The following is a 12,261-nucleotide window of genomic DNA, read 5'->3' on the forward strand; positions in this document are numbered from 1 at the left end:
TATAAACGTCTCTATGCAGCTATCTCCTAAATACACCAAAATGTTTAATGCTGTTGAGGAATAAGTTCCATTACCTAAAAACAATGCCAAGTGTGGAGATTTCAGCCATTCATAAAACAGGTAAAAGATTTGCAGGAAGCCAATCTCCTTATTAAAACAATGAAGCTAAAGCCCTGGTCAAGATCCTAGCTAGACAGTTAGATTCATATTTCCCCCAAAGGGATCTAACAGGTTTCATTCCAGGAAAACAAGAAACGGATACCTCGAGATGAACTCTGGACCCTATTTTATTTATATAGACAACCGTGCTTTTGGAGGCCCTACACCACCCCTGCCATGACCTTTTTAGGTCCTGTCTTCCCTTCCATTCGGCCTGGGGCTGAATAAAAAGCCTTTGCTGCACCTCCTCCAAGAAACACCATCATTGCTCTTCTCCACTCCATTGGAGCCAAGGAGAGACAACACCGTCCCCTTTTGCAGCCCAGTCAGCAGAATGTAGAGGTCAATCTGCTGATTTGACCAGCATACGAAAGAGGAGCCAGCAGTTACATGAGCAGTTAGAAGCATTAGAGGGCCAGCACTGCCCTCCTGCTGATCAAGCCAGGAAGACCTCTACTAGGAGGCTGGAGGCGCAGTCAAGCTGTGGACTCCAGGATTGAGGAAGAAGGGAGTGGGTATTGAGGGATGAAGTTGTGGGGAGAATGGAATCAGAGATAGGATCGGGAAGCAGAGCAAGAGCGGGACAAATTGGTGCAAATACCCCCGACAACACTTCAGGAGGTGCCCGCAGACTTCAGGTATGATGAGGCCCCTCCCAAGCTCCAGAGGGGAGGGGGAAAAGGACAGGACCCACCCTTCCCCCAGCCAAATCAACCTCAGCAGGAAAGGGAAGGGAGTAAAGAGTCCTGCTCTGGCTAATTTGTCCTAAGCCCTGCATGGTCAGCCCTGGGTATAGAAGCGAGCCAAAGTGCTGTAAATTGGGTGTGGAATTGGTTGAATGGCAGGACACAAAGAGTGGTAGTTAATGGAGTCCAATCTGCTGAAGATAAAAGTGATCAGTGGGGTTCCTCGGGGCTTGGTACTGGGACCATTTCTTTTCAATATCTATTACTATCATTGCTGAGGGACTTGAAGAAAGAAATGCTTGTTTGCAGATGATGCTAAGATTTTCAAAAAAAGAGTAGACACCAGAAAAAATGAGAAAGAGGACTTAAAAAAAAAATAGAATGGTTAAGGGTTTTGAAAATTAAATTCACTGTGAAAGAATAAAATCACACAGCTGAGATGCAAAACTCCATTAGCCAAGGATATAGGTAACCAATGCAAAGATGGGAGGATGGGTGCAATATGTTCATGGTGAGTAGAATTTGCTATGCGAGCAGCTGCATTCTGAATTAATTGAAGTGGTCTAATTGAATTGGTTGGGAGGCCTATATAAAGGGCATTACAGTAATCTAGGCCAGTGAGAATCAGAGCTTGTAAGACTAACTGAAAGTCATCTATCAAAAAACGGCTTTAGCCATTTCAATAAATGAATTTTGCAGAATGAGGATTTAACAACTGTGGATGTGTGATAGGTCATGGATTGCTCTGCATCTAATGTTACACCAAGGTTTCTGGCTTTTTGGATGACTGAGATAGAATGGACATCAACTTTCAATATACTAGGAGGGCAATATGATGAATTTGGAATGATAGTTAAATATATAATTTCAGTTTTTGTACTGGTCTCCACGGAGAAGAGGCCATCTGGGTTATGTGTCTTAGGAAATGGGCACTGGAATTTTCTGATGTAGAGAGGCACTCTCGAATTGGGAGCCACAATCTCTGTGCCAACAGCTGGAGGCTTTCGCATGGATGATGCAGAGCGCATCAGGAGCATTGATGATGCAGATGTATAAACACCAAAGTTGCTGATGCCTCACTGGTGCGGAATTATAGAGAGAGCACCAATTGTGCAGATTCATCAATGCCTTCAAGTGCACCATGCATCAGATGCATTGAGTTGGTGCGGAGAGACCAATCATGATGGGACGCGCCTACATATGAAGGTGCTAGTTGACGATATTGCTTCTCAGCACAACTCCAAAACATGGAGGGGGATCCTTGTGTGAGGAACTCCTGCTCAATTCAGATGCATGATAGGAGACTGTCAGACACAGATTCAAGATCTTTGAAAAATAAGTTATATTTTTACATTTTTTATTTTTTTAAACAATGTTAAATGTTAGTGTAAGCAGCATTAAAAATGTAAAAAAAAAAAATTTTAAAAACCCACACCCCCCTCCAAAGGCCCTATGGCCAATATACAACATGATTTCATGAGAGAGGGTTAATTTCATGTCCATGCTACAGCACGGACAAAAACGTCTGAAGTGCTTACAAGGTACATGGTCAGTAGCAAAAGCTCTACTGAACTAAAGAGATGGGTCCGTTTGGTGCCATCAGATGACATCACCCACATATCATGGGTGATTCAGCCCTGCTTGTCAACGGAAAAAGCCAACACTATTCTTGGTTGCATAAGTAGCAGTATTTACTAGCAGGAAAAAGGAAGGATTGTTGACTCTGTATAGGTCACTTATCAGCACTGCCCCCCATCCTGAATTTGAATTTGAAAAGAAGTTGGCTGTAGAGGCAAAAACTCACAGTAAAAACTTTTTTAAATATATCCGAAGCAGAAAGCCTGTGAGGGAGTCAGTTGGACCGTTAGATGATCGAGGGGTTAAAGGGGCACTTAGAGAAGATAAGGCCATCGCGGAAAGATTAAATGATTTCTTTGCTTCGGTGTTTACTGAAGAGGATGTTGGGGAGGTACCCGTAATGGAGAAGGTTTTCATGGGTAATGATTCAGATGGACTGAATCAAATCACGGTGAACCTAGAAGATGTGGTAGGCCTGATTGACAAACTGAAGAGTAGTAAATCACCTGGACCGGATGGTATACACCCCAGAGTTCTGAAGGAACTAAAAAATGAAATTTCAGACCTATTAGTAAAAATTTGTAACTTATCATTAAAATCATCCATTGTACCTGAAGACTGGAGGATAGCAAATGTAACCCCAATATTTAAAAAGGGCTCCAGGGGCGATCCGGGAAACTACAGACCGGTTAGCCTGACTTCAGTGCCAGGAAAAATAGTGGAAAGTGTTATAAACATCAAAATCACAGAACATATAGAAAGACATGGTTTAATGGAACAAAGTCAGCATGGCTTTACCCAGGGCAAGTCTTGCCTCACAAATCTGCTTCACTTTTTTGAAGGAGTTAATAAACATGTGGATAAAGGTGAACCGGTAGATATAGTATACTTGGATTTTCAGAAGGCGTTTGACAAAGTTCCTCATGAGAGGCTTCTAGGAAAAGTAAAAAGTCATGGGATAGGTGGCGATGTCCTTTCGTGGATTGCAAACTGGCTAAAAGACAGGAAACAGAGAGTAGGATTAAATGGGCAATTTTCTCAGTGGAAGGGAGTGGACAGTGGAGTACCTCAGGGTTCTGTGTTGGGACCCTTACTGTTCAATATATTTATAAATGATCTGGAAAGAAATACGACGAGTGAGATAATCAAATTTGCAGATGACACAAAATTGTGCAGAGTAGTTAAATCACAAGCAGATTGTGATAAATTGCAGGAAGACCTTGTGAGACTGGAAAATTGGGCATCCAAATGGCAGATGAAATTTAATGTGGATAAGTGCAAGGTGATGCATATAGGGAAAAATAACCCATGCTATAATTACACGATGTTGGGTTCCATATTAGGTGCTACAACCCAAGAAAGAGATCTAGGTGTCATAGTGGATAACACATTGAAATCGTCGGTTCAGTGTGCTGCGGCAGTCAAAAAAGCAAACAGAATGTTGGGAATTATTAGAAAAGGAATGATGAATAAAACGGAAAATGTCATAATGCCTCTGTATCACTCCATGGTGAGACCGCACCTTGAATACTGTGTACAATTCTGGTCGCCACATCTCAAAAAAGATATAATTGCGATGGAGAAGGTACAGAGAAGGGCTACCAAAATGATAAGGGGAATGGAACAACTCCCCTATGAGGAAAGACTAAAGAGGTTAGGACTTTTCAGCTTGGAGAAGAGACGACTGAGGGGGGATATGATAGAGGTGTTTAAAATCATGAGAGGTCTAGAACGGGTAGATGTGAATCGGTTATTTACTCTTTCGGATAGTAGAAGGACTAGGGGACACTCCATGAAGTTAGCATGGGGCACATTTAAAACTAATCGGAGAAAGTTCTTTTTTACTCAACGCACAATTAAACTCTGGAATTTGTTGCCAGAGAATGTGGTTCGTGCAGTTAGTATAGCTGTGTTTAAAAAAGGATTGGATAAGTTCTTGGAGGAGAAGTCCATTACCTGCTATTAAGTTCACTTAGAGAATAGCCACTGCCATTAGCAATGGTTACATGGAATAGACTTAGTTTTTGGGTACTTGCCAGGTTCTTATGGCCTGGATTGGCCACTGTTGGAAACAGGATGCTGGGCTTGATGGACCCTTGGTCTGACCCAGTATGGCATTTTCTTATGTTCTTATGTTCTTACTATGTTCCATTCTTCAGGTCGCATCTTTGCAAGTACATTGAAAGTATACAGGCAGTTAAAAAAAAAAAAAAAAAAAAAAAAAAAGGGGGTCCTAAAAAGGATATAAAGCTTAAAAAGAGAGGCTTAAGATGCTTGCAATGTATTCACAAGATGAGAGGGGACATGACAGAAATTGTCAAATATTGAACCTCCAACAAAATATGATATAGCACAGAATAGGGATCTTTCTGTCTGCTCAGATTTTGTATTTTATAACCTTGTTTTTGCCTCAGTACGGCCTCCTTTCCTTGCAATTCTCAAACTAACAGGAAGATGGGCAACCTAACTCTTGCTATGCTCTGCAGTTTCTTGTAGCTAGGACTTGACAGAATTTGCATGAATATCCCAAAGTAAAGCTTGGAATGATGCTTCCTTAGTTTCCACAAAGTGGTGGGATGTTGGTCAGGAAGCTGGTGCATTGGTTGTACAGTACCAGCTCCAGAATGACAGCCCAAAATGTGCTACAAATCTCAGTAATAGCTGTGGAGTGCAGAAGAGCCAGATCTGTTTCAGTTCTACCCATCCTTGTGATGGCAGCCTGACCTGAACATCCCCAGGCACTGGCTAAGTCCAGTGAAACTTGTCCAGTTAGCATTATCTGTATGAATCCTTATTTTACCTGTTTACAAATTAATTTTTTTTCATTCACTCAACCAGTTTTTCAGTCACTGTTAATAAACTCTAATTTCTTAGCTCTATCCTGTGACTGACTGATGATCCCACTATGTATTTGTATGTGATCTGTAGTTACATGTCTAGGAACTGTGTGAACCCTGTGTCGTGTGGTGTCTTCAAGTCCCTAGAAACTACCAGGGGATAGCTTGGTGTGGGATACTTGTCCAAAGACAAGCAGAAACCGAACTGGTAGGTGTTGGGGCATGTGCACAAGTGCAGGCAGGCCTGGGCAGTGCTTTGCAGGACCTCTGAGCGTTCACTGGGTTAATCCCGGGTTAGGAGTAGTGCCAAGGTGCTACGCGACACATGGGAAGGTGAAAATTTCCATATAAAGAAGGAATTCAAGGAGAAAGAATCATCATGTGAAGTTGCAGACAGGAAGGTGTAACGCGAATAAGCAAACACTTTACAGAGAAAGCAGTCAATGCTTACAACAGCCTACATTTTAATAAAAAGATTGGGGTTATTTTTTGTTGTACTTATAAAATAGGTAGTAGCAACCAAAATAGTGACAGAATTTTAAAATGCACAGATACATGGCTGTAAAAGGTTGGTGATGGGTAACAGGTAAAAGAAATGAAAGGCGGACATCCTTGAGACAGTTATGGTAGGGTTAACAGGATGGGTGCTGGTTTGGTCAATGGAAATTTCTATGCTCATCTAGCTAAGAAGGCAGCATATCAGAGAGGAAGAATCTCAATCTGGGCAGACTAGATGGGCCAATTGATCTTTCTACTCCATTATTAACTGTGTTGCTGTATTACTATATATATTGCTGATCTCATCACTTTTTTCCAACTTTTGATGACAGCGATTAGAGAGATGGGCAAGATACAAAATTAATGCCTCAAAGTCTGAGAGATACTTCCTCTCAATACTTTCAGGGGTAGAACAATTTCCCTTTAGATGGAATAAGGAGAAATTTTTACCTGAATTTATTTTACATGAATCCTGCTACACCAGTCTAGATTATCTCCCCTTACCAGCAGATGAAGCAGAGCACACTAACTTTTCTCATGACATTGCCACAGAGGTGGTGCAGCTGAAAAAGATCTGGTATTCTCATGACAAAGCAGTAAAAAAAAATAATAAATAAATAAATCCAGATTAACCGTCAAATGTGAAAATAACAGAAACAAAAAACCCCCCCAGAAACAAGTAAAACCCCCAGAAACAAGTTTAGGGAGAAAATCCTCCAATATTCAGATACTTGTCCCCAAGAAAAGAAAAGTAAATAACCACAAAGAGCAGGACAGAAGAAGACAAGAGCAGAGACCCAGAGCTTGTGCCCTAGAATACACAGAAAATGTAACCAAAATCCAATTGACTCAGCTTCCATGAACAAAAAAGGCTCAATTTCCCAGGAGAATCAGAGTAGTGTAGCAGGATTCATGGAAAGAATGTTATCAGGTAAGAATTTCTTCTTCCATTTCATCCTGCTGCACTAGTCCAGTCCTTACAGGTGGGAAGCACCAAAGCCCCACCAATGGAGGGAGGGAGTCAGGGTCACCCTGAGAACTCCAGCTTTCATACACTGCATCCCCATTGGCAAAAACATCCAATTTTCAGTGTTTTATAAAACAAAGTAGGGATGACCAATTTGCTGCCTGCTAATGACTGCACCCTCGTAGAATGAGTATGAAAAAATTCTGGGGTCCTATTGGCCCCTGTGTAAACATGTTGATGCACTTGTGTTCTTAAGCCATCTAGCCAAAGTTGCCACAGAGGTTGCTTCATCTTTACACGGCTCTCCAAACATCAGGAATAGTTTATCCATTTTACGGAAAGGATTAGACACCTTAAAATACTGGATAAACGCTTTCTAGCATTCAGCTGAGGGAAGGGACCACCAGAGACATGGAAGTAAAAGATGCTCAATCTGCCTCTCCTGGGGGAAGGTTAAAGGAACTACTCTGAGATAGTAGTCTCCAGCCTGCAGACCTCGACTCCAATACTGAACCTTTTCTGAAGAAAAAGGTTTGGGTTTTATTAACTCCTTTAAGACCCCTTTAAGACCCCTTTCCGGGGGACTCCACTGCAGAATACAGGGGATAGCTTTGCAAAATTGCAGACTGTTCAATAATAGGAACCCAAGCCAAATCCTCCTCAAGCGCAGCATCCGCTATACTGTGACAGGGAAAGCTATGCAGAAATCGCATCCCTCTGAAAAAAGCCATAACACAAAGTCATCTGCTCTGTCTGCAGGCACTTCACCATCCTCTATGCAAGCATCACTAACAATTACACCGATCCTCCAGAGCTCACTGGAACTCCTCCTAAGAAGAAATGGGGAATATGTTAAGGAGCTAATGGGGTCTCAGGGCCAAGAGAAGGGAATAAGCCATATCCGGCGCATAGACAGTTCTGGATGGCACAGAAGACCTGGGAAGAAAAAAAAAAAAAAAAAAAGTGGCAGCTTTGGAACATTCCTGAGAGACAGTCTGAACCGAGTGGCCCCCACCTAAGAAGCAGTGCAGCAATAGCTCTAAGCAATGCAGCAGCAGCAGCAGCCACACTCAGACTTCCCTAGGAAACCTTCAGAGGCAGAAGCAACTGAGAACACCACGACAGGATATCTCCCTACCCCCCTTGCAGGCATTTACGTACTCCTTGGGAACAGATCCCTTGTTCAGCTGCTGTCTCGCTTCAGCCAAGGGTGCAGGTCTTATAAAAAAATATAGCCTGTTCCTACATACCTTGATTTCTCTCCCACTTATCTTTTTTTCTTGAGAAACCTCAGGGCACCTGCAGATGAATGAGAGGAGTAGAGGGTTGGGGGGGGGGGGGGGGGGAGAACAACAGAAGCAATCTCTCACAGCACAGAGCTGGAGGATAAAAAGAAATCAAACTCTTCCCCCCCCCCCCCCAGGCTCTTTGGGACTGGAAACCCCCTAAATAGGCTTACACTGCTGGATGAAACAGTGGCCTGGCCTTAAACCTGCACCACTGCTAGTCCAAATCCTGCTGCACCACCGCGTCCTACAATCTGCTGGAGGCACAGAATACTGGATATTTCTCGGCTGCAACCATCGTTATCTGGTGGCAATGACGTCACGAGAACAGTTAGTGTGATCTGCCTCAATCTGCTGGTAGGGGGGAAATAATCCACCTGGACTGGACTAATGTAGCAGGATGAGATGGAATCATGCTGTTAAAATACCTGGGGAGTATTTGTCACAAGGAGTCTATCACTATTTTCACCAGTAAAAAAATGCAGAGTTGCTTAGTTTTATTATTTTTCTCATATTTAAGTATTATATTAGAAAGACAGTATAAACATATGATTACGCTAACAATCATAAATGGTAACCACACCCATTCCCCATTTAGAGTATATTATTGAACTATGTAACCGTATAATACTGGCACTTTTTTGGATAATTTAGAAACCAAACATATTTGTGCCTAACTGTAAACCATTGTGATGGTGCTCTACTAAACGACGGTATAGAAAAGTTTTAAAATAAAAATTAAAAATATTTGAAAAAAAAAATTAAAACAGGATTTTGAGATGGCGGCAGAATAGCCACAAATAAGATGAATGCTCTCCTGCAGTGAATTTCTTTTTTCCAGTTAATCTCTAAGATGATATTTTTCGGGGCACTTAATAAAAGTCTATCAACAACTCCATCTGGGATGACTGCAAACCTACAGACTGATGCAGTAATCTGGGCATTAAAAATGTGCACTGAAAAATCAGTGCATGGTTTAACACCCAGATTACAAATATTTATTTATTTATTTTAAACTCCCAATGCAGTAAGTTAATGCTATGCTAATGTATCAGGAGTTAAAATAGAGGCTTATAAAAACATTCTTTTGCCAGCTGCCGCCACCACTTAGCTGGATAAATATTGATTTATCCATCTATCTGGCAGTGGAAGTGGCTGCTAAATAGCTGGATAAGTATTTTTAATCCGGCTAAGCAGCAGTGACACCCATCAGATTGCTGGGTAAGTACTGACTTTTCCATAGTGCTGGAAACTTAACTCCAGCCCTGACCAGATCCAGTCTTTCTGCATTGGGGAATTACTGCTTAATGCCCTCAATTTGTATGGGATTTCCACGTGAGGGCACTGAGCAGTACTCCTGTTTGGGGCTATTGCTGCATTGGCAGCAAGTTTTGCGCCCCAGAAAATGTGCGTTCCAAGTGGAGAGAGAAAGGTGCATTCAACTGAATGCACCGTTCTGCATCAGCCCGCTAGAGTGGCCAGAATTACTTTGGGCAGGTTACAAAAAAAAAAAAAAAAAAGTGGTGGTGTAGCACACCAGACTTAAAAACCTACTGCATGGTCTCCCAACATAGGGCTGCAGTAGGCAGGATCCAAGACAAGCTGGAAAAATATTGGGTGGCCCTAGAGAACGGTTCTATCTATAGGGCTTCCTTTAAGTGATCTTATGGGTGCCTGGGAGACAGCAGAAATACATATTTTTCCTACTTGATCACGGATTTTCACGTGTCCTCAATTTGGGATGAGAGTTTTTTCAAAAACCAAACACAGCCGTTTAGGACTTTCTCCCTTCCCTTAGCTCCCCTAGGGAATATGTCCAACTTCCTTTCTGTATTTACTGGTAAAACATTTTGCCCGATGGGGCCTGGAAGAGGGAGGGAAGAGGTTCCACAACTGGGCTTAAGTTATTTGACTACATTTGCCCTAGGATTTAGGGAGCCGGCAAGATAAATTGGAACTTAGGAACCCTTCCGTTTTTTTAAATTTCTCCAGACAAAAAAGGACTCCTCTCTGCACAAAATCTTAAAAGGAAAAGGGGACTAGACAACTCAGATTTTGAAAAATTATTTGGAGGGGGGTATTAAGCCTAACGGCCCATACTCTAAGCTTACATATTTTGATGCGAAAATATGAAATTAAATGGATGACTGGGAAAGCAAGTGTAGGCTGCTGTAAGCCAGCTGAGCAAAGGAAGCAAACTGAGCACACAGTATCTAAGACAAATTCGATTTGTGCCCAAGATCAAGAGAATGTATTGAAGATTCTATATAGATGGTGCTAGATACCAAAGATTAAAATAAATAAATAAATAAATAAAAAGCATCCTGGTTTCACAGTTTTGTTGGAGAAACTGGCTATATTGGGTCATTTTTTTCTATTTGATGGGCCTAGCCTATTGTTCAAATGAACTGAAAAGGTAATGCCTCCTGGGTATTAAGGATGACAGGAACAATGCTTCCTACAGACTTCCTTATCCATCCTTGCTGGGTCTCCCCAGACCTAAGGATTTATCTGTTGGAAGAGACCATGTAGTGACTTCACTTGCTTACAGAGGCTTGCCAAGTTGTGGCAAGGTTTCAGAAGAAAGCCACTTTTATCCATACCCGCTTAGCAAGTACATCTTTCCTTTGCAGAATGGTTAGCCAGCCTATGGAACAGCCTGGAGGCCACTCCCACAACCTGTCGAGAGTGGCTTGATGGGTGTGCGTACACCACACACGTTATTATTTAGCCTTCTCTATGCGCCGGCAGCAGAAGTAGTTGGGAAAGTAGGCTGTTATATTTTTTTTTTTTGGGGGTGGGGAGGGTTAGAATTCTTTATTTATACAACAGGAAATAAAATACAAAACAGTATATAGACAAGATGTACTTGCACAGTAGATAACATCACGGGAGAAAAAAACCCTCCCTTTTAAACATTAAACAGTTCAGACAACTATGGACAACTGGCTTAGGAAGCCAAGTATAAGAAATATAAAAACACAAGCAGGAAAACAAAAAGCATAAGAGCTTAATGTTATGTAAATAATGAAAGTCAAAGGTAATGAAGCAAAAGCCTGGGGGTAGGCTGGTTTTTGAATTTATTGTAGAACTGCCAGAAGGCACTAGCTGTGTCAGATTTGTATAGTTTAGTGACCTTTTAGTTTGTGAGCGGACGTAGAACAAAGTAAAGGGGAGGGGAGGATCTCTCTCTCTACACACACTATAGATAGGTATTTACTCATAACAGTTCTGGTTGTGGCCCTAAGCAAGATAGGCAGAGATGATGACTAAACATGGGAAATGTTTCCATTTTTCCCCCTCATGCTTTTTATCTGTAGATTTTCATATGCATCCTTTGACTTTACACAGGCTTTGTATCACTTTGTCCTGCTCAGACTCCATCATAAAAAAAAAAATTAAAAGAACAAAATAAGACCTGCCAAACTGGGTCACACCAAAATGTTCCATCTAGTCCGACATCTTGTCTCAGAGTAGAAAGCAGCAGATAGGCCACCACACTGAAGAGATTAAATCTGATTAACCTCTTGTACCAAATCTCAGGCAATAGCAGCAGCTCAGTTATCAGCTTAACAAAAGCATTAACTGCCCTAGATGCATGCCAGAACAGCAATTCAGGGAACACAGGAGAGAAGGGGGAGATTTCTCTAGAGAATGAGGAAGAGGATGGCAGTCATATGATGCCTAGCAATGTGAGTGCCTAGCTTACCAGGTTCCTCTCAGCTTTTTTTTTTTTAAACAGCTGATACACAATTTTATAACGCCTAAAGAACTCTCAGAATGTTCTATCTCCAGCGTGTGGGCTGAAAAAGCAACCAAATCCCAACAATTGTCAGAAACACAAGTGGGTGAAAAGCACACCTCTGAAGAGAGTGGCCATGCCTCTACATCAGAGAGGGAAGACTGGACATCCTCTGCTCCACTTCTGAAATCTCCGTATCTATTAAAAAGGTATTTTGATTGATTCTTGGATAAAGTTACAAAAAGCATTAACGCAAAGTTAGAAACTGTAGAGGAGAAAGTTGCCAGTTTAGTTGCTTTGGTACGAAGATCATGAGGGGCACTTTAACTCTGGAATCGAGGACCTGCAGTCTTGGGAGTAAAAGTGACCAATTCAAAAGTAAAAAGGTTCTCTCTCTTGAAGATAAGTGCGATACGGAGAATCGTAGTCGCAGCAACAAGATACAGGTAGTGGGCCTACCTGAGAAGAATGGAAGAAAGACGCCATTAGTTTTATCTCAAAATGGCTG

At 41.8% G+C, this 12,261-nt stretch overlaps 1 protein-coding gene across 2 annotated transcripts in view; it reads right to left on the reverse strand.

Moving 5' to 3' along the window:
• The window catches only part of NCKAP5L (NCK associated protein 5 like), a 127,991-nt gene that overhangs the window by 66,203 nt on the left and 49,527 nt on the right, over positions 1-12,261 (reverse strand). The gene's annotated exons all lie outside the window — the stretch shown is intronic.

This window comes from Rhinatrema bivittatum, chromosome 3 (assembly GCF_901001135.1).
Source record: "Rhinatrema bivittatum chromosome 3, aRhiBiv1.1, whole genome shotgun sequence".
NCBI classification, from domain to species: domain Eukaryota; kingdom Metazoa; phylum Chordata; class Amphibia; order Gymnophiona; family Rhinatrematidae; genus Rhinatrema; species Rhinatrema bivittatum.